This window comes from Chenopodium album, chromosome 5, assembly GCF_948465745.1.
Source record: "Chenopodium album chromosome 5, dcCheAlbu1.1, whole genome shotgun sequence".
Lineage (NCBI taxonomy): Eukaryota > Viridiplantae > Streptophyta > Magnoliopsida > Caryophyllales > Amaranthaceae > Chenopodium > Chenopodium album.
In genome coordinates, this window is record NC_137838.1 from 66,147,732 (window position 1) to 66,169,910 (window position 22,179).

General features: G+C 37.9%; 1 pseudogene; it reads right to left on the bottom strand.

The window, feature by feature from the left end:
* Positions 1–21,536, bottom strand: part of LOC145633027 (protein GAMETE EXPRESSED 1-like) — a 50,693-nt pseudogene extending 29,157 nt beyond the window's left edge.
* Between the last annotated feature and the right edge of the window lie 643 nt (positions 21,537–22,179).

Genomic DNA, 22,179 nt, shown 5'->3' on the forward strand with positions numbered 1-22,179 from the left:
CTGCTTTCGATCGTCTCTATGATCGAGGATTAATCAAACCTATTGGCCCTACCGAGGATCCAACACCAGAAAATCGATCTTCGAGATGGAATCCAAATTCCTATTGCAAGTACCATCGAGGAAACGGTCATACCACTGATGAATGCTACAGGTTTCAAAACCTCATTCAAGATCTCATAGAAGCAAACAAGCTCCCATTGCCTCTAGTTAGCGAGAAGAATGGGTGATGATGAAGCGAATGACACAAGACAAGAGGCGACCTGCAACGACAAGATTTCATGGCCTCTCTTTTCTATTTCTTTTAAATCTTTCCTTTCCCCAATAAGTCTAGCATAGGCACCTTTTCTTTTCCTTTAGATTATTTTTGTAGTTTTTCTTTTTTCCTTTCCTTTTAATAAAAATGAGAATTTATTTCCTTGCATATGATCATTTCATTGCATTAAAAAAAAAAAAAAAAAAAATCATGTCGAATTAAGCACAAGGTATACTAATGATTTGAGGCACCCCTTGTAGCCACATCATATCTCCTTTCACCTTTCTAATTTACAAATCCTTTCTTCATAAACCACTTTGAGCCTCGTCTAACGATAGACCTTTCTTTTTTCAACCTACATCTATCTAACCTTAAGATGGGATGGTGTGCAACTTATGCAATTTTCAAAGAACAAAGCTTGAGTGATTTCAGAAAATCAAAATAGCAAAAATAAGCAAAAGCAAAAAAATAAAAACAAGTGTACAAAAGGGTAAGTGTTCCAATGTCTTTGATGTGAAAATATCTTCGATAAGAATACGTCTCAGATTGCGTCTCTTATCGAGTGCTCGGTACCATGCCTGAGAAACATGAATGCCAAGTGAGTGATAGACCGCATGATCGGGATTGCCCACACTTATAAAAATAAAATAAATGCTAAAGCAAAAGAAAGAGCTAAAAAAAAAAAGAGTAGAAAACCTCAAGCATGAAAATACAAGTATTCAAAAGCAAGGTTGCACACCTTGGGGGCTTATCTAGGGTCTTGAGCCTTTATCCCTTTCTTCTTTAAACCTTTAGCCTAACCACGTTACAACCCTTAAAAAGACCTTTTTGAGGTATACACACTTGTGCGAGGTTCGGCTAGAGCTACGTTCGGCCTGATTCCTAACGGATACGTAGGCAACCTCACATCGAGGTGCGGCCGTAATAAACATGCATTAATATTCACATTCACACACTTACACCATAATCACATCAAGGAATTCCCTATGCTCATCCCTTTTCATTTAGAGCTAGACTTGGGGGCTTGATCCCTATATTATTAGCTTACCTAGCCTAAGAGTCACCACCATTTGACTCTTTTCAATATATTTTTCCCACACACTTAGCTCTTGTAGCCTAGCTTTAGTGTCACTTTCACACACTGCACACATACATGACCAAATATATTTCCCTTAGGAACCCTTTGTCATGAAATCTTAACGCTGAAGCATGCTTCGTCAAAATCACTCATAATTGTCATTGCATCACGAAGTATGAAGTGCTTAGCCTCCGTGCGTAAGTTACCCAAATACTTTCATCATGGAGTCAACAGTTGAGATAGCCTAGGATGGATTAATCCTTGAACCTTGAGAGATAGTATCAAACAACATTTGACTAAGCTTATTCAACATGCATTCGAAAACTTCGATTCTTTCTTCGCGTCTTTCTTTTTCGGGAGAAAGTCGGTACCCTCCACAAAATTGACGGAAATTTTTTGCTTTTTTGCATTTTTCGAGTCGCACGATCACATTACAATGCACACACGAGTCATGCACACATTGAGTCATGTCGTGCCATATCACTTTGATTTGAGTCTAACACATGTGTCAAACACTTTGAGTCGAGTCAACCTCGAGTCAGTCATATCGAGTCAAGTTTATACCTTGAGTCGTGTCAAGTCAATGAGTCAAGCAACATTAAGCCTTAGGTCAACCCTAAGATAATTAAAGAAATTGGCAAAGTTCTATAAATAAATACAGGTGCAGCAGAACAGGGAAGACCCTACTCTAGCGCCTGACGCCAGAAATATTTCAGCAACGATAGAGCTCGAAGCCTCTCAGAAAGGTGATTTCGACTTCATACAGCAGTTTCGGGTTCCTTGGTACGCCAGTTAGCTCCTATAAGCAATTTGACATGATTAAGTAGTCAGTTTGATTACAATTGCAATAAGTGATCGACCTGATAAAAGATCGTCTCACTTAGCTTAAAGCGCCTAATCACGGAGACACCGACATACTGGTTTTAGCGGAATAAAGTTCAGGCGAGCTTTAGAGATCGACAAACGTTGGTTTTGGAAATTTTTTCTTCATGACATTATCGCAACAAACATTCAAGCACTGAAGCTCTATTGTTCAGAGACGCGTGGACATTTCTTTCAAGCTCTATTGCTCCAGAGACGCGTGGGCATATCATCAAAGCTCTTTTGTTCAGAGACGCGTGGACATTTCTTTCAAGCTCTATTGCTCCAGAGATGCGTGGGCATATCATCAAAGCTCTTTTGTTCAGAGACGCGTGGACATTTCTTTCAAGCTCTTTTGCTCAGAGACGCGTGGGCATCCTATTATCAAGCTCTTCGTGGACACATAATTCAGAAGATCATATCAAAAAGAAGCTCTTTGTTCAGAGACGAGTGAACATCGAAACAGCAAGGTGGCGTTCCCTGGATTATGGAGAGTTGTCACAAACAACTGAGGATTGTTTCAAGAGAAGCAACCTTCGATAGTATTCCCTTGGACGCGGAATATTATCAATGCGGATGGAGATTGTTTCAAGAGAAGCAATCTTCGATGGTATTCCCTTGGACGCGGAATATTATCATTGCGGAGGAGGATAATTTCAAGAGAAGCAATCTTCAGGAGAAGCAGTTACGGGCGTAGCGGTTTTCAAGCGGGATGACATTCTCTAGCTTGCAGGAGGTCATCAAAACAACAGTACGGCAACAAATCGGTTACTTTTAGAGACGTGTGCTCGACGGTGCAAGATATGCGTTTCTTAACTCTTTTATCTGTTTAACTAATGCTAGTTTCGCAGGTATCGGCGTTATAAGAGTGATTTAGGATCGCAGAACGTTCTGAGTCATTCTCCGTCCCTATCGCTACTTTGGCTTTCGTTTTCGAAACTCGCGTTTCTCCAAACTCAGTCAAAGTGGGGGCTTCTGTAGACACCCATTTGTTTCTCCCCAAAACCAAACCCGGTGATGAGTGCCTTTCACGTCGAATCATAATCGAATGAAACGAAAGTGTGGAAAGGTCTAGCGTTGCGGAAAGTTTTATTTCTATTCTCTTCTCCCTGTTTTTGAAAACTTTATTTTAAGAAAACAGCCAATCCACTTTGTTTGGTCCATGATATGAGTCCAATAGTGGTGTAGTTGGATGGGGCTTGCAAAGACCTTTCCAACGATATATTATAAGCCCAATTCCGATGAATATTGAGGAAGTTATGGCCAATTTACTAAACTGGGCCCGGTCTGAGTTTTAAGTACGGCCTAATGATCTAGGGGAGGGCCTAATATAATTTATCATTCCTAATGTAATTAGGAATGGTTTTAGTCTTCTAGAACATTCTAGAAGGTTCTTTTCATTCCTAATTCAATTAGGACTCTTCAGAGTTTTAATCAAGATCAAATAGCATTTTCGAAGAAATTATATTATTTTATCTTCCAGTACGGTAAATTTATCAGATTTTCAAAAACGCGTTGAAATCCGGTTTGGCGTCCAACCCCAGGCCTTGGCGCCTGGAACCAGGCTTGGCGCCAGACGCTAACCATTGGCGCCAACTAGCCAGGGCTGGCGCCAATGTGGTTTTGTGATCTTCAGACTCTGTTTTGTTAAATTATCTTTTTTGGATGATTTTCTCTATAAATATCGTATCAAAAATTCCGTTTTCATTCATGAATTCTCATCAACAATTAGTTTTAATTAGCATTCACCAATTCTCTTCATTCATCAAGCTTTCATTCATTCTTTAGCATTCTTTTCTTTTCTTTCTTTTACTTTTTCATACAAAATTCCGCATTCGCAAGATCTTGATACACCTAGCCATATTCGAAGTTGCCTTCGCCCTAGACGTGAAAGGTTTTAATTTCTGAGGGTTTGGTCCCAAATCTCTATTTCAATTATTTAATTTAATTGCTTTGATTATTATTTTCCTTGAAGTTACTAACGTGTGTATTTTGTTATTAGAAAGAGGTACGAGGCATCCAAGTAAGTACTTTAATGGTTTTATTGATACTATGATGTAGAAATCATGCTTAGATTGTTATTATAAATTCCTAGTATCATGTCTAGGGTAACTTTAATATTAAGTATGATTAAAAGTACGATGCCTTTTATGCTCTTCCTAATATTTATGATTGCTAGTATCATGTTAGGGCTAAAGATTTGATTTTTATTGTTTAGTGACATGCTAGGGTTTGTTATTAATCTTGTTAGTATCATGCCTAGGATCTTGCTATGCTTTAACATGATTATGATGATTATTATTCATGATTATTTATTATGTTTCTTGATATTTATTCTTTATTGCTTGATCACCTTTTATTGCATGCTTAAAGGGAATTTGGTATTTGCAACCACGCTTAATAAGATAATTAATAATCTTGTTAGGTTAATTGTGATTATAATTCAAGTGATCGCCAATAATAGTTTATTTGTGCATTAAATTAAACCAACATAGACAAACAGGTTTAGGGTCAATCCTATTGATTTCATGTTAATCAGAAAGCGCACATGAATACGAGCAGAATAAAGTAGAGGCCTATTATTAGGGCAGGTTCAATCTCTTTTAGGTTGGATTTGTACCATCATCCCCGAACCCTATTTTGGTTCATGACCTTATGGAGTTGACGATCTCTTGGATCGTTAAGGGGTGTAACCTTCACCTCGTGATGGTTTACAAGTTCCTTAAGAACTTGTTTGCGACTCTTTTGCTCTATCTTCTTCCCTTTTGGACGCCACCGTACTTTAGTGTATGATCAAAGTGGGGTTCAAGCTAGTGGGATTTTAAAGGCTTGAATTATTCCCTACACAAACCTATTCACCACCCTGTCCCAAAAATCTGGCAAAGATTTGCGGGTTTGTGTTTTTTAGGTAGGGCCGAGTCTCATAACGCTCAAACTAACGAACTAGCTTTCATAGGACATTATGTGTACGGGTACGGGAAATTGAACATAGGTAGGTTTATAGTTCACCATTTCAGTAGGCATGCCACAGCCAGCACCACTTCCAAGTCCCCTATCCGTTTAGGCGGCCTTATCACTCGAATAGCGGTGAAAAAGGCCGGTTTTGTAGTAGACGGACCCCACCAGCTGACCAACTGTGGACCAGATACCTACATGACTGCTAGGTATTTTGAGGATGTGGGGTGGGTTAGACCGGATAGCGAGCAGACACCATTTTGGTGTATTCGGACTGGGAACGAGCAACCTTTGCCCATTTTTCCCCTACCCAGTCCTGACTTGACCGCCTTTCCCCCAGGGCAACTTTCTTACACTTATGATGCTTTAGTTGCCAACGCTAGGGGGCAGCCACAACCACCACCAGTTCCACCACCCCAGCCTCAGCCCGAGGTGGCTTTCTCTCCACCTCGTATGTCCCATTCCGTCCCTCATGTTGACCCTGACCCAGTTTGGGATCTTCAGAGTATAGGCCAGGCCCTAGGACGTATCGAGCATTCACATACTAACCTTAGGAGGATGGTAGGCTCCTTAGACCAGAGGTTAGGGTATCTAGAGAGGAACTAGGGTAGAGCTCTCTACCCTATGTACGATGATTATGCTCGTCGGGGCAACATTCCCGACGACGCTATTCACCTTGACTGGTTTCAGCCACCACCCCAGGGATACGATAGGGATCCCACTGCCCGTGGTATTTACACTGACTATTCTTCTTTCTTCGGGTACGGGCAGGACATTCCTTTCGGGGGACCGGCGGGGGGGGGGGGGGGGACTTTTCACGCTGATTATTTTGGTGGTAGCTCTTCTGGTGCAGGTGGCAGTGGAGGTGCGGGTTTCGGCTCGATGGATGAGGATGATGAGGACTAGCTATGCTGGGCTAGTTTCCGAGCCAATGAGGACATTGTCTGATTCTGGCTTGGGGGAGATTTTGGTTTGGTATATTTCTTTTTCTCTTTTCTTTTATTTTTGGTGTGTTTTCTTAGGTTAGTTTTCTTTCTTTCTAGGTTAGTTTTATTGCTTTCTTTATATATAAAAATAAAAAAAATTAAAAAATAAAAAATCCAAAAATACGTTCCAATGAATTATAAATTATGCTTCCCTGTGCCTCGTACTTGAGAAAATTGTTTTGATTCTTGGTATTTGATGATAGGCATTGTGGATTAGTTGATCATGATTTGATGTTTGATTGCCTTGAAACTTTAACATGCGTCAATTTTGTCCAACTACTTGTGAATATAGTGCTTGACTAGTTGATTTGGTAAGGAATGTGTGATAGTTCCATAGTTCCTGGTATGTCAATGAATTTGAGTATTGGTTTGCAACTATAAGTAATATTTATATGATTCATTATTATGCACATTGTGGAGGACGAAGGCATTTGTTCTTTTAGGTAGCCTCCAGACGATTGTAGATACATTTGTTCCCTTCTTGCTACCCATGTTGTTGCCTTGACCTTTTTGTTGTTTATTAGCCACATTACAAGCCTATTTTGCCCCATTGGTTACTAGACCCAAGCTTGGCTTGGGGGAGCTATTAGTGAGTGAGGTGAGGAAGTTTGTAGTGTGCTTATTATTTGCACAATTTGGGTGGGATTTGAGAAGTTGTTTTGTTGTTATTCGTGTTTATTTTTGATGAGTTTGAGAGTTATATTTTCTTAAAAAAAATAAAGCATGATATTATGAAAAAAGAAAGAGAAGTTCAAGAAAAAAAAAATGTGAAAAAAATAAGTGAACTTCAATAGAAAAAAAGAAGAAAAAATGTTCAAATGTTCTAGTTGGAGGTTGATCAAAGGAAAATAATTTTGAACCTCAATGAAAAATTCAAGTTTGGAAAATAAAGGTTGTTTATTCACTCTATTACTTCATTATTATATCTTATGAGTGAAATTGTAAGAGTTGGGATTATTTTTTATGATTGGAGTATATTTGGTTGATGTTAGAGTTGGTTATGTAGGAGATGTATGATCATTATTTATTTTGATCTTGGGTTTTATTAGGATATGGCTCCTTTAAGCATAGCTTTTCTCTCACTTATTTCCAAATTTATCCTACCCTTTACCCTAGCCTTACATTACAAGCTTTAAAGACCTTCCGACCTTTGTGCATAGAATTGTATGAATGTGAAAGTGTTGTTTAATTTATCAATGCAAGTTATGATTTGGCATATTCCGAGTCGACTAGTAGGATTGAGCGTCCATTGTTTTATACACACGAGAGTGTGAGTTGGGAGGGCATTGTTCACATAAAGGGGTTGGATGGAGAGCGATCGAGTACATCTTTTACTCGCCACAAAAATGAGAGTTGAGTGCGTGAGCACTAGTATTGAATTCTATATGCTCTTGTGGTTTGCTCTGTTTGACAATTGTTAGGGAAGATTGGTAATTAGAGGGATTTGATTGGTTGACTTTGAAGCATGTTTATTTGATTTACCCTGGATCGTTTGCGCTTGATTTTTACTTTAGGGGTGAAGTATATTTATTGATTCATTGATGAGATCTTTGCTTAGGGACAAGCAAAGGTTTGGCTTGGGGGAGTTTGATGTGTCTATTTTATATAGTATTTTACCCCCGTCCCTTGGTCGTAATTAGTACTGTTTTTGGCTCTTTAGAGCCACTTTTATTACTAATTGGTGTTTTCTAGTGTTTTCGTAGATTTGGTTGACTTTTGCAGGGATTTATGCTTTTGTAATATTTTCCTGAGATATTTTGGAGCAATCACGAGCATTGGAGAAGCACGACCAGAGTTTATAGCCCAGGGCCGGTTAGAGCCATCGAACCGGTGATTAAGGGCTCGGTATAGGTGATACCGGGGCATTTAGACCGAGTATTCAAGACCCAAAGAGGAAACCCAGATTGGCCCGAAGAATTGGAGCCCAATCGAAGTCCAAATAGTGGCCCAAATGAGCCGCCCGGCCAAAGAGGCTGGCGCCCGGCCGGGCGGGAGAAGCTTAGGCTGGCGCTCGGTGACGCACCCGGCCGGGCGCGAGATTAGTATTAGAGACAAAAAGGCGCGCCCGATCGGGCGGTGCCTCGCCCGATCGGGCGCGTGATTTATTAGTTGATGTTTAACGTGGTTTTAATTTGTTTTAGTTTAGGATTTTTGTACGGATTATAAATACTCCTCCGTAATACGTTTTTATGACCTCTTCTTCTCTTTTTTACTTTTTCTTTACTCTCTTAATTATTCTCTTAGAATTCTCTCTCTAAACTTTGTTCTTGATTCTTCCGTTAATTCCAGATTACTTTTTGGTAACAATTTCTTCCCCTTTAACTTCAGTTATTTTATTCGCTTCCTTGATTATGCTTTTAATTATTTATTTGATTAGTTTAGTCATGATGATTTGTGAGTAGTTTAATTTCTAGGGTTTATGGGGATCCATAATTAATATGAAGGGGTAATTTATTGTTGTTAATTATCAATGCTAGATTAATTTCCTATTGATTGATTTAATGCTCTGTGACTAGATTAGGCCTATCTTTTATGCATGAGTTTGACAATATTGATTCAAGATTCGAGAGATGAGAATTGATGTTTAAGTCTAGTTTCAATAGGCAGATTAATTTATAAATGGTTAAGTCGAGATTCGAGAGATGAGATTTAATACCGGTAGATTAATTCTGTGATTGTAATACGTAGCGAAAGCCCTTTACAATCTGGTTAATTGATGCATTGATGATTGACTATTATTGATTTTTGATATTGCATGATAATTTCCTATTGAATTGTTTTAATGTTTTACAATTGCGGCTTGTAAAAGTATAGCAATATTAAATTGATGAATCGAGCAGATGCTAATTTGATATTAAAGGCTATTTTCAATAAGAACTTAGATCTAGTAAATTGCGAGAGCCTGTTAGATCTATGTTGATTAATAAATTGCGAGAGCCTGTTAATCATGTTATTTATGCAATGTCAATGATTGATTACTATGTTTTACCCTGGAGTATTATTTATTGGTGAACCTATGCCCTAGATCCTTTTATATATTGTTTTCTCTCTATTCCTATTCTTTGTAGTTTAGTCTCATACTCAAATATAAATATTGGTTACTTAGATAATTTAGATTATAATAATTAATTAGGAGTAAAAAGACTTGCTTCCCTGTGGAGATCGACCCTACTTCTCTATCTACTTTAGTTAGAGGATTTAGGAATTATTTTTTATTATGGGATACAACTTTACCCTGTCATTTACCGTACTGGAGGATAAAATCATATAATTTCCTCAAAAATGCTATTTGAATTTGATTAAAACTCTGAAAAGTCAACAAAAGTCAATTTATCAATGCTAATCGAATTAGGAATGAAAAGAACCTTCTAGAAGAATCTAGAAGACTAAAACCATTCCTAATTGCAATAGGAATGATAAATCATATTAGGCCCTCCCCTAGATCATTGGGCCGTATATAAAGCTCAAACCGGGCTCAGTTTGGTAAATTGGTCATAACTTCCTCAATATTCATCGGAATTGGGCTTATAATATATTGTTGGAAAGGTCTTTGCAAGCCCCATCCAACTACACTACTATTGGACCCATATAATGGACAAACCAAACTGGATTGGCTGTTTTCTTAAAATAAGTTTTCAAAAACAGAGAGAAGAGAAAAGAAATAAAAAGTTTCCGCAACACTAGACTTTCCACACTTTCGCTTCATTCGATTATGATTCGACGTGAAAGGTACTCATCACTGTTGGGGTTTGGTGAGTCCGACTCACCGCGGAAACAAACCCAAAAACAAGACCGCACTCGCAATAAATAAAACCATAAACATAATTAAATTAATCACAAGATTAAGATAAGCTAATTACCTTTGACGCGTGCTTCGCTCCAAAATGAGCTCTTACTTGAAAGCTTCAAGTCCCGCTCACACGGAGACCTCCAACGAAGTCCACCCGCACCAACAAAACCGACTAGGTCCGATGTCTTGGGGTTAGCAAGACCCGACCAATAAAACCCGAGTAATTATTTTGAGTTCAAAGGTTTTCACTAATTGTGATGCCTTTTTCAACTCTTACTCAAGCCTCATTCCCAATGCCCATACTTGGGTATTTATAGGAAATGATGGGAGTATCATTTACTCTCCCATCAATGTGGGATAGTATGATTTTTCCATTTTATTTTAAAGCTAAAATAAAATTAATAATCAAGTGGCAAGCTCATGTGAGTGGTTAGGTGAGGACCACTTGGAGAAGGGGGGGACCAAACTTGCTCCCCACTCCCTCTCCCATAACCGGCCACCTCACTCCACACACACTCAAGGACCACAAGCCACATGGCACCCACCCTTGGGCACCAAGGCAGCCAAGGTGGGCTGCCATGTGCTGTTGTCCGTGGCAGCCACGCCTAGCAAGCCCAGCAGGCCCAGCACTCGCATGCGAGCTGCCAGGCGCTGCTGGCCAGCAAGCCCAGCATGCTTGTGCGGGTTGCTGCTGGCCTTGTGCCTTGGCCAGCGCTGCTAGGCAGCAAGCAATGGCCTAGCCATGCTGCTGCTAGCTGTGGCGAGCTGGCGCGCCTAGCGTGCTAGCTGCTGCAGCTTGTTGCGGCATGGCTTTCTAGCCATTGCGCGCACAAGGCTGTGCCTAGTATGCTAGCACGCACTAGGCAGCGCCTAGCCTTGCGATGCTAGCATGGGTGCGCTAGCACGCACCAGCCAGCCTAGGCTCGGCTTGGTGCGCATGCTAGCCACCATGCTAGGCCATACGCCCTTAGCACTCAGTTTGCTTGGGCATTCCGATGCTAGGGGTATTTTGGTCTTTTGTTGATTTATTACTATTTCTTGTCTCGTCTTTCACTATTTTTCGACTCGACTTCCGACGCTCGGTTTCGACGCTCTAAGCTCGAATTTACGACGTCTAAATAAATATTACTCGGTCGACTCATTAATTCCTTCCGAATTAATTCGTCGGTTCGGTTTGTTGAATGCTTGGGTGTGACCCGAAGGGTTCAGTCAAGATTAAGCTGTAATATTAATTATTCATTAATATTACTGATCGGAAGCGGCCTCCACCCAGGCATTCCGATCACTTGACCTCACTGAATATATTAGCTTTCTAATAATTCTGAACCCACTAACGGAATAGTACACTTGTTCGAAGGACACCATTCCTTTCAATCTCCCACTTGTCCTTCCGGACAAGTGCGCATTTTGTGTACAGCCTTTTTCCTATGTCGCTTAATGTCTCTTCATGAACTATAAGGTAAGATTTATTTTGTCATCCTTATTACGTCCAGAAGTGTTTCCCGATTCCGAGTCCGACTGTCAATAAACATAAGATTTCTAAAATCCATCCGAGCACGGCCATGCATTTTACAGTCTCGCTCTACAAGAGGCCTTGTATACAACAAAGACATCTTCCCTATTTTAGTAGGGGGACATTCCCAGTCTTGTAATGTAGCTCCTCTTACTGAGAGGACCTAGTCGCCCGAGTGTTGCCGTTATAATCCCCTATTACGGCAGACGTTTGACAACATCAAAGCGAACTAATACTCAAACAAGAGAACTCACAATACTCATGGTCGAGGAAATAGGTTCCGATAGCCACAATGAGAAGTATACTTATGACAAATTTTTTAATTTCTTAAAGTATTCTCATAGGTCGATCCAGTATGGTTCTAAACCAATACCTGTGCAAATGATTTATGACAATCATGTCCTTGTAGCACATGAAACGGTGCTATAAATCAAAATACACACTAATCTCAATCGGTCATTAATCGTCCATCGTTTAAATGACCTTGATTAGGGATAATTTTCGATTATAATATTCAATGTTCACTTAATAGGTGTTTCCTTACTAAGACTGGTCTTGATACCCTATTTTGAATATTCGCATAATCGAATGGACTCATTATTTAATCCTAAACCACAATTAAATAGCATAACGGAGTAATAAAATATTGCATGAAATTTTATATTACTCCAAAACTTGAATGGTTTTCCTTAGCGTCTTACATTAATTTTTCTCAAAATTAACTAAAACACTAAACAAGGAAATCAAAGCCAGTCTCCTACATGCTTGATTCCCATTGCTTAAAATCTGTGTGTTTGCTTAAGTTCCTATACGCATTGTTTATTTATCCGCAAAAAGTAGTCATTAGGAACTTATACAATTCACCCCCCCTCTTGTATTAATCGTCTCAACTAACAATTGGTATCAGAGCAAGGTACTCTCGTATAAGCGAATAACTTTGCTGAGTAAGTTCCTGGAGAGATGAATTACAAAGAGAAACTTGAAGAAGGGTACTCTACCCAACGTCCACCCATGTTCAATGGTAAGTTCTACACCTACTGGAAGAACAGGATGGAGATATTTATTAAGGCAGAAAATTACCAGGTTTGGCGTGTTATTGAAGCTGGTGATTTTGAAATAACCATAACCAATGAAAAGAAAGAGGTAGTTCCTAAACCTATTTCTGATTATGATAAAGAAGACTATCAGAAACTTGAATTGAATGCTTTAGCCATAAAGTATTTGCATTGTAGACTTGGACCTCATGAACATAATCGTATCATGGGATGCAAGTCTGCTAAACAGATTTGGGATCTACTAGAAGTAACTCATGAAGGTACTAATGAGGTAAAACTTTCTAAAATTGATTTGTTGATGTCTAGATATGAAAGGTTTGAAATGCAATCAAAGGAAACCATAGAGGAAATTTTTACTAGGTTCAATAATATTATTAATGAATTGAGTTCCCTTGGCAGACACATTCCGATTGATGAACAGGCTAGGAAGATCTTGAGGAGTCTACCACAAGATGAACGATGAAGGTCGAAGGTCACTGCTATGCAGGAAGCTAAGGACTTCACAAAGTTCAACATGGAACAACTAGCTGGATCATTGATGACTCATGAACTACATCTGAGTTCCAACTCTGAAAGTTCCAAAAACAAGAGTCTGGATCTTAAGGCTTAAGACTCAGAGGAATTAGAAGTTTATGAGGAAGAGATGGAAATGCTAGTAAGAAAGTTCAAAAGGATGATGAACTACAAGAAGTTCGATAGGCACAAGAAATATGCAAGTTCCAAAAACACAACATGCTTCAAGTGCGGCTCAAAAGATCATTTCATTAAAGATTGTCCATTACCAGACGGTGAGAAAGGAAAGACTAAGGGCAAGGAGCAATCCAAAGAGTCAAGGGTCTACAAACCTTATTTCACCAAGGACAATGTAAATAAAGCCATGTTAGCAGCTTGGGGAGATTCAGATTCTGAGGAAGAGGAAGAACAACCACCAGAGGAAATTGCCCATCTATGTTTGATGGCCAAAATTGATGAAAAGGCAAAGCTGAAGGAACTAGAGTCTGAGGTATGGTTTTCTCGAAAAGAACTTAGACATTTCTCTAAAGAAAACTTAATATCAGCTATCTTGGAGATTCAAGAAGATCTTAAAGATTTGCATAAAGCTAAACATAAAAGTGATGAAGCTTTGGTTACTTTTAAAGAAAACAGTCAGTGGGTTGATAATCTGAAATTTGATATTCAATATAGATTTTTTAGTTTGTTTGATGATAATATTTATTTAAAAGAAACTATAGACAGGTTAAAACATGATAACATAATGTTAAATGTGGAACTATCCTTGATGAAACTCTGTCTTAATGCTCCTGATTCTGAAGTTCCTCCACTTGCTCAATATCCGAATTTTGAAAAACTAAAATCTGATTTGGAAATTATAAAAGCGGATAAAGCAAGACTTGAGGGGGAACTTGAGAAAGCCAGGAAAGGCAAACAACCTGTAGAGTACAGAGTTCCTGACTGGATCACCAAAGCTCAAACCAAAAGAACAGAAGGTTTGGGTTTCAAAAAGAAGTTCCAAAAGGAAAAGAAGTATGTTGACCTGCCTAGTAGTATAGTATGCTATTTTTGTGGGAATACTGGACACAAACAAGTTAAGTGTCCTAAGAAAGAAAAGAGTTCACAGAAAAACAAAAAGCATGTAGAACAGATTTGGATCGAAAAGAATAAACCTACTGTTGTTACACAGGAACCGAAGAAAACCTGGGTTCCTGAACCTAATGTTTGATTTCTCATGCAGGTTCTAGTGAGGGGGAACAACACTTGGTACCTCGATAGTGGTTGTTCTAAGCACATGACTGGAGATAAATCTAGATTTCTCTCACTGGATGCCTACTACGGGGGAACTGTGACCTTTGGTGATAACATGACTGGAGATATAGTTGTCATTGGCAAAGTAGGAAGGTCAAGTTCCCATGCAATTGATAATGTATTTTTGGTCGAGGGGCTCAAACACAACTTGTTAAGTATTTCACAATTTTGTGACAAAGGTAACTCTGTAAGCTTTACTTCTAATAAGTGCAGAATCATTCATAATGACACTGGGAACATCATCTTAGAAGGAATTCGTAAAGGAAACACATATGTTGTTGATCTTAACGAAGTTCCTAATAGTAGTTTAACATGTCTTAGTGTCATTGAGAATGATCCTTTATTATGGCACAAAAGATTTGGTCATGCAAGCTTTACTCTACTTGATAAATTGAGATCTAAGGAACTAGTGGAAGGTCTTCCATGTATTAAGTTCCTGTATGACAAAGTGTGTGATGCTTGTGTTAGAGGAAAACAGACTCGAGTTTCTTTCAAGTCCAATAAAATGGTAAGTACCAAAAGACCTTTGGAACTTGTTCATATGGATCTATGTGGTCCTATGAGAATCCAAAGTAGAAGTGGTAAGAGATATGTTATGGTTATTGTTGATGACTTTTCAAGGTTTACTTGGGTTTTCTTTCTTGTGAGTAAAGATGAAACTTTTGATGAATTTGTAGCTTTTGTAAAGAAAGAACAGAGAAGAACAGGTAATCCATTAATTCACCTCAGATCAGATCATGGCACAGAATTCGAAAACTCAAAATTTGATGAATTCTGTACTAAACATGGAAAGGATCACAACTTCTCTGCCCCTAGGACCCCTCAACAAAATGGGGTGGTGGAACGCAAGAACAGAAGCCTTGAAGATATGGCCAGGACAATGCTGATCTCAAGTGGTCTGCCTAGGAACTTCTGGGCAGAAGCAGTGAATACAACATGCTATATTCTTAATAGAGTATCAGTTAGAGCCATTACAAACAAAACTCCTTATGAGCTGATCAAAGGGAGAAAACCTAATATTTCTTACTTTAGATCTTTTGGTTGTAAATGTTTTGTTCATAACAATGGTAAAAGGAACTTGGGAAAGTTTGATGAACGTAGTGATGAGGTTGTGTTCTTAGGATATGCCTCTAATAGTAAAGCATATAGAGTCTATAATAAAAGGATAATGTGTGTTGAGGAATCTGTACATATTATATTTGATGAAACTGAACAATCTTTAAGTGATGTACAGGAGTGTGATGATGATTTTGAAATTGGACTTGTCCGCAAGACAGATCCAGATGAAACATCAACATCATTGCAGAAGCAGCAAGTGGAAATTGGTGAGCAAACGAATCTGGAAGCAAATGAAGTACCAGAAATGGAGAATGCTCCAGGAACTCCTGTTCAAGAACAAGATCAGAATCAGAATGAGGAGAATCCTGTTGAAGTTCCAACTAAGGCTCAAGAATAAGTTCTTACAGAAGAACCAGTCAACAATGAACGGGAAAGATTGTATCCAGTGTAGGAATTTACTCCTAAACGATGGAAACATCAGAAATCACATCCTGTTGATGCAATCATGAGTGATATTACAAAAGGAACTCGGACTAGATCTCAGCTTAGGAACTTCTGTGCATTTTATGCATTTCTATCTTCTATGGAACCTAAGAATTATGTTGAAGCTTTAACTGACGCATACTGGATTAATGCTATGCAAGCTAAACTAAATGAGTTTGAAAGAAACAAAGTATGGCATCTGGAACCTAGACCCAAAGATAAGAAGACAATAGGTCTAAAGTGGGTGTTTAGGAACAAGCTAGATGAGCATGGTATTATTGTCAGAAATAAAGCAAGACTGGTTGTACAAGGTTTCAATCAACAAGAAGGAATAGACTATGAAGAAACATTTGCTCCAGTAGCCAGGTTAGAGGCTATTCGTTTACTTATTACTTTTACTGCTTATATGGGATTCACGTTGTTCCAGATGGATGTAAAATGTGCTTTTCTAAATGGATTTTTAAATGAAGAAGTCTATGTGAAACAACCTCCTGGATTTGAAAATCCAGAGTTCCCAAACCATGTCTACAAGCTTGACAAAGCTCTCTATGGGCTGAAGCAAGCTCCTAGAGCATGGTATGAAAGATTGTCAAAGTTCCTATTACAAAATGGTTTTAAACGTGGCAAAATAGATAAAACTCTGTTTTTAAAATCAAATGGAACTGACATATTAGTTGTACAAATTTATGTTGATGATATTCTGTTTGGTGCAACTAATGAATCTTTGTGCAAGTATTTTGCTGACTTGAGAATTTGAAATGAGCATGATGGGAGAATTAAATTTCTTCCTTGGAATGCAAATAAAGTAATCTGAGAAAGGAATCATGATCCATCAACAAAAGTACATCAAGGAACTGATTAAGAAATACAAACTTGAAAATGCTAAGACAAATGATACTCCAATGGGTATTGCAACCAGATTGGATGATGGTCCATCTGGAACTTGTGTTGATCAACCTATGTACAGAGGTATGATAGGATCTTTAGTTTACTTAACAGCTAGTAGACCTGACATATCTTTCAGTGTAGGTTTGTGTGCCAGGTTCCAAGCAAACCCAAAGGAGTCACACCAGAAAGCAGTAAAGAGAATCCTTAGATACTTGAAAGGAACTGATGACTTGTGTCTCTTCTATCCTAGAAGTGACTCATTTGATTTGCATGGCTTTACTGATGCTGACTATGCAGGTGATTTGGTGAATAGAAAAAGCACTTCAGGTATGGTACAATTCTTAGGACCTTGTTTAGTTTCTTGGGGTTCCAAGAAGCAAAACACAGTTGCTTTATCTACAGCTGAAGCTAAATACGTGGCAGCAGCAGCATGTTGCTCACAAGTACTCTGGATAAAACAACAGGTTAGAGATTTTGGTCTTATTTTTGAATGTGTACGTATCTACTGTGATAACACAAGTGCTATTTGTATTTCTAAAGATCCAGTTCAGCACTCTAAGGTAAAACACATCCACATTAGGCATCACTTTCTAAAAGATAATGTGGAGCGAGGGAATATTAAATTGGAATTTTGTAGTACGGAATATCAACTTGCAGATATTTTGACCAAACCCTTGAACAGAGAAAGATTTGAGAAATTGAGACTGGAACTTGGAATGATCAAGCTGAATTGATTGCTTCTGAAGTTCCTAGATATGGCAAAGTAAAAAATAATGGAAATAGTGCAAAAAGAGCATTTAGCACAATCTTGGTGTGCTAAACATAGCTGAAGTGTCACCGTTGTTGATCACTGGAGGTTAGTTCATTAAACACTCAAATAAATTTGCTAAGTAGTAATGTACATTGCATACGTGTAAATAGCGTGTTCCAATTGTGTATTTTTTTTTAGAAATTTTTCAAATCAATTGAATTTGGAAAGAAAATAATTTTGGTAAATACATCCTATACAATTTTGGAAAAATTAGTTGAACTTGTTTAATTAATGACTGCAAATAAAACCCTTTTAAATTCTTCACACCGTTTCATTTATTATAAAAGGCCTCCCTCAACCACCTTACATCATCACTGTCAAATTCGAATTTACTCCACTGTGAAAACCTTCTACACCCTTCTAAAACCCTTTAAAAGATAACAATGGTCATAATTACCTCTCTCAGCTCCTCCGAAAATTCACAAAAGAACCCTTCCTCTGTACAAGAAGAAGTTTCATCACTTCCACTTGTCTCTTTCACTGAATCACAATCACTCCCTCCTTCCTCTGAAAACATGCAAAATCCAAAACCCGCTGAAACCGAAAACCTATCCTATGAGAAACTCATTGAAAAATTAAAAGAATGGAAAGAAAAGAAAGAACAAAGGAAGACGGTTGAAGAGCACATCAAGGAAGTGGAGGATTTCGTTGAGGAGATAGGAAATTCTGATAAGGAAGAATCGGAGAAGGAGGAAGAAGAGGAGATCGTGGATCAAGCTGAACTTGAATCGCAAGCAGGGAGGTATGTAACTGGTCACAGAATTGATTTGAATTGGGTCAAACAAGCTAAGTTCCTGGAATTTCTTGATTTAATTAAGTTCCAAGGGTGGGAATATTTGTTGACTAAAGCATCAAACAATTTCATGTATCCAGTTGCCATGACTGAATTTTGTGAAAATTTTGAAGCAAAATTGGGGGTAATTACCAGTGAAGTAGGTGGTGTTAAAATCGAACTTAATGTCGAAACCCTAGGCAAAATCTTGGAAACTCCTACTGAAGGTTATGAAACTTATATTAAAGGGAAGGCAAGTGTAAACGTGGGAAATTACTTGAGTGGAGATATAGTTGAAGCTTTAGGAGGAAAACGGGGAAGGAACATTATGAGTCACAATGATCTGAGCCTCATGAACAAACTTCTGTTTAATCTTGTTAAGAAAACCATTCTGCCTAGAACTGCTAAGAAAGGGGAAGCATGTTTGATGGATATGGCAGTGATTTTCTGTATTTCTAAGAAAATCAAGGTTAACTTTCCTTCCTTAATGTATCAACACTTAGCACATTGTATCCCTGGGAAGACCAAAGTAGGATATGGAGCTATTTTGCCTACTGTTTTTGAAATTTGGGTGTGGAATTACAAGGAAATTATGGAGGCTTAGATGAGAAGCCAGAAAATGTGATTAATGAAGAAACACTGGCTGGGATTAGTCTGGAGGTAGTTCAAGGGAAAATACAGAAGTTGGAGAAGGGGAAGAAAGAAAAAGGAATAGGCAAAAGAAAAGGAAAGGTTGTGGTGGAGCAACCTGTTAGGAAAAGCAGGAGGCTATCAACAAGCACTATTCCTCAAACCAGTCTAGAGAAACCTTTAGATTTGGATGTTGAGGAGAAAGTGCTTGATGGGCAAGTTGTAGAGCTGATGGACAGAATGGAGAGAGTTGAAACTCAAATGAAAGATTCAGCTGGAAAGGTTCAGATTCAAAAGCTGGAAAAACTTGTGCAAGAGCAAGGGAAAGCATTGAAAGATCAAAAGAAGCTTGTGCAAGAATAGGACAAGGCTTTGAAGGAACAAAAGGAGGAATTTCTTCAGCAGATTCAGAGCCTTGAGCACAAACTGTAAGCTCTTATTGCACAGCAAATGGAAGATAGCAAGCAGATTTTGAGCCTCTTGCAAACTTAGCCATTTCCTTTTTCAGCTTAACTTTATTAGCCTATCCTTACTCCCCTTTGCAGTCATGAACATTTTCAACTTTAGTTTTTTGAATGCTAAAACAATGTATTTTGATCTTTTGGTCTATAAGGCTATAACAGGATGTTTATTTTAAGTTTTAAATGAATGCTTTTGGAACTGCTTATACATGTGTGTTTTTGTATGTTATGAATGCTTACACAGGAGAGTGGAACTAACTTAAGGGAAGTTAGCAGCGCTACCTTCAGTTTCCCACACTCGATGAATTGCTTGTGGGGCTGTGGCTAGATGCTTAATAACTTGAAAAACAGGACTTTTTGATAATGCCAAAAGGGGGAAAAGATGAAGCAAACTTGGAAGCTATAGTTGTTCTGGGTTTTAGTTGATAAAGTATCAGAACTCTCTCTCTGATATGATGCTTGAGTAGTTTAGTCAGTTTAGTTAGTTTCTGTTTTTGCTTATTTTGTTCTATTGTTTTTCGTTTAATTTTTTTATCTGTGTATGTTTACTTTCTGTCAATAAATTAAAAAATTAAAAAATACGACCTTCTATTTTGTTTAACTTATTCTAGAGTTTGCTTAAGTTTGTCATCATCAAAAAGGGGGAAATTGTTGAAGCATAAAGGTTTTGATGATGAGGAACTTAAACTAAAAGCAAACTCATCTAATAAAGATTCTCTAGTGCATGAGATTTATTAGAAACGTGATAAGTTTGTTTGGTAAATAAAATAAATATGGAAAACAATAAAAGATAGATTTTAGGAAAAGATTTTCTAACAAAAAGATTATTTTTCTCTAAAGTCGGTTTATTAAGAAAGATAAGTTTTCTTAATAAATATCTTTTATATTTATTTTCGGAAAAGATTTTATTCCACTTGATTTACTAAAAACCGTGTTTAATAAAGATAAGTCAAGTTAACATTTTTATCTTTTTAGAAAACCTACTTTCTATACAAGTGTTACTTGTATAAATAGTAGAGAGCAAAATGATATAGGTTTTTTTTGTGAGTTTATGCGTGGAGAAATCACAGTGCTTTAAACGAGTAAGTTTACCAAGCTTTTAACTTATCATATTAGTTTCGGATTTCGTGCATTGCTTACCTATCATAATAGGCGTCTTATATTTGTATTGGTTGGGTTATTTTGGTGATTTTATAGCTTGAGTTATATACAGTTTTGTGTAAGCTTCTTGGTGAGGCTGAGAGTTTTTGTACTGGGGTGGTACGAGTGTTTTGTACTTTGGTAGTACTTGTAGTACTCTGGTAGTACGAGTGAATCTAAGTGTGGTGCTTAGATTGGGTAGGATAGGGTTCTATCAAGTAACAAGTCCAGTGAGGAACTGGTGAAATAAAGGTCTGTGTCTAATAGGTTGTAACTTGGTGTTTGCCCTATTATAGTGAAGTATTTTGTGTTTGAAATCCCTAAGGTAGGGTCGAGGTTTTACTTCCAGTTGGGCCCTGGAAGGTTTCCTCGTAAAATCTGTGTGTTTACTTAAGTTCCTATACGCATTGTTTATTTAACCGCAAAAAGTTGTCATTAGGAACTCTATACAATTCACCCCCCTCTTGTATTAATCGTCTCAACTAACATGATTTTTCTTCAATGGTTTCTACTTTCTCTTTAGTAGATAATGCTGAATTCTTCAAGTCATTAACCAAACTTTAAACTTAAAGCTTAAAAGCCTTAGACCTGCCCCAAAAAAATGTAATTAGGGAAAATAAACACCATTAATAATATGTGATAAATCGAGTATTACTTAACTGTAACTGATGGCAAATTGAGTTGGTCTCAAGGTAAAATTCCAAATAAGTCTTGTGATCATCATTGTTCAGCTTTCGAAGACAATCAACCATGAAACGTTCTGCGTTACATGAAGGGAAAGGATCCCTCCCCGAATTTCTTTGGAAACAATCACTAAGAAGCCAAGCAAGCCTACTTCTCTTTTCCTCTCCAGCAAAAATCTCTGAACACGAAGAAAACATATTCTTGTACGCGTGAAACCAACAAGGATTCGATCCTCCTAACTTCATCCTCGCATTTTCAATTAGTTCAACCGCTTTAGGATCATCCAAGGCTTCCAACAAAAACTCTGCAACCATACTATTTAAATTCGTGCTCTTTGAATATTGGCGAATATTACTAGAAGATGATGAGGATTTAGAGGAAGAAAACCAGCCCCATGAAAAAGAATGGCCTTTTGCCAAAAGTGTAACAAACATTAACAAAATTAATCCTGCAGAAAGCACAACGATTCCCCATCTCCGACTTCATGGATCATGGTCACTAACAGCAATCCGTATGAAGAAAATAAATCCTGCATTTGCAAAATTTATTATCATGACTTGGGATTCCAACGCGCGCGATGCGCGCGGTATAGCAAGCCCTTTGAGAAGAATTATTATCAATGTTCTTTGTGTCTTATGCCGGCTTATGTATAATATTTTAACAAAGCTATTTGCATATAAACGATAAATGTGTCGAATGTTGTGCAATGTTCTAAGATTTAGTTGAGCTACTTTAAAATAACGCTCAAATAAAAAAAAAATAACTAAACATTTCGTTGTCTAGTGATTAATGTTGTTATATAATTCAACCATAACACCAATTAATATAGAGAATTCTAAACTTTATTATTCCAATCCTCCTTTTAATTTTTGATTATAATTGATACCATTGCAAAATTAATTACACATGGGGATAAGAAGGTAAATAAATATTTTAAGGGGTATAATAGTCCGTACT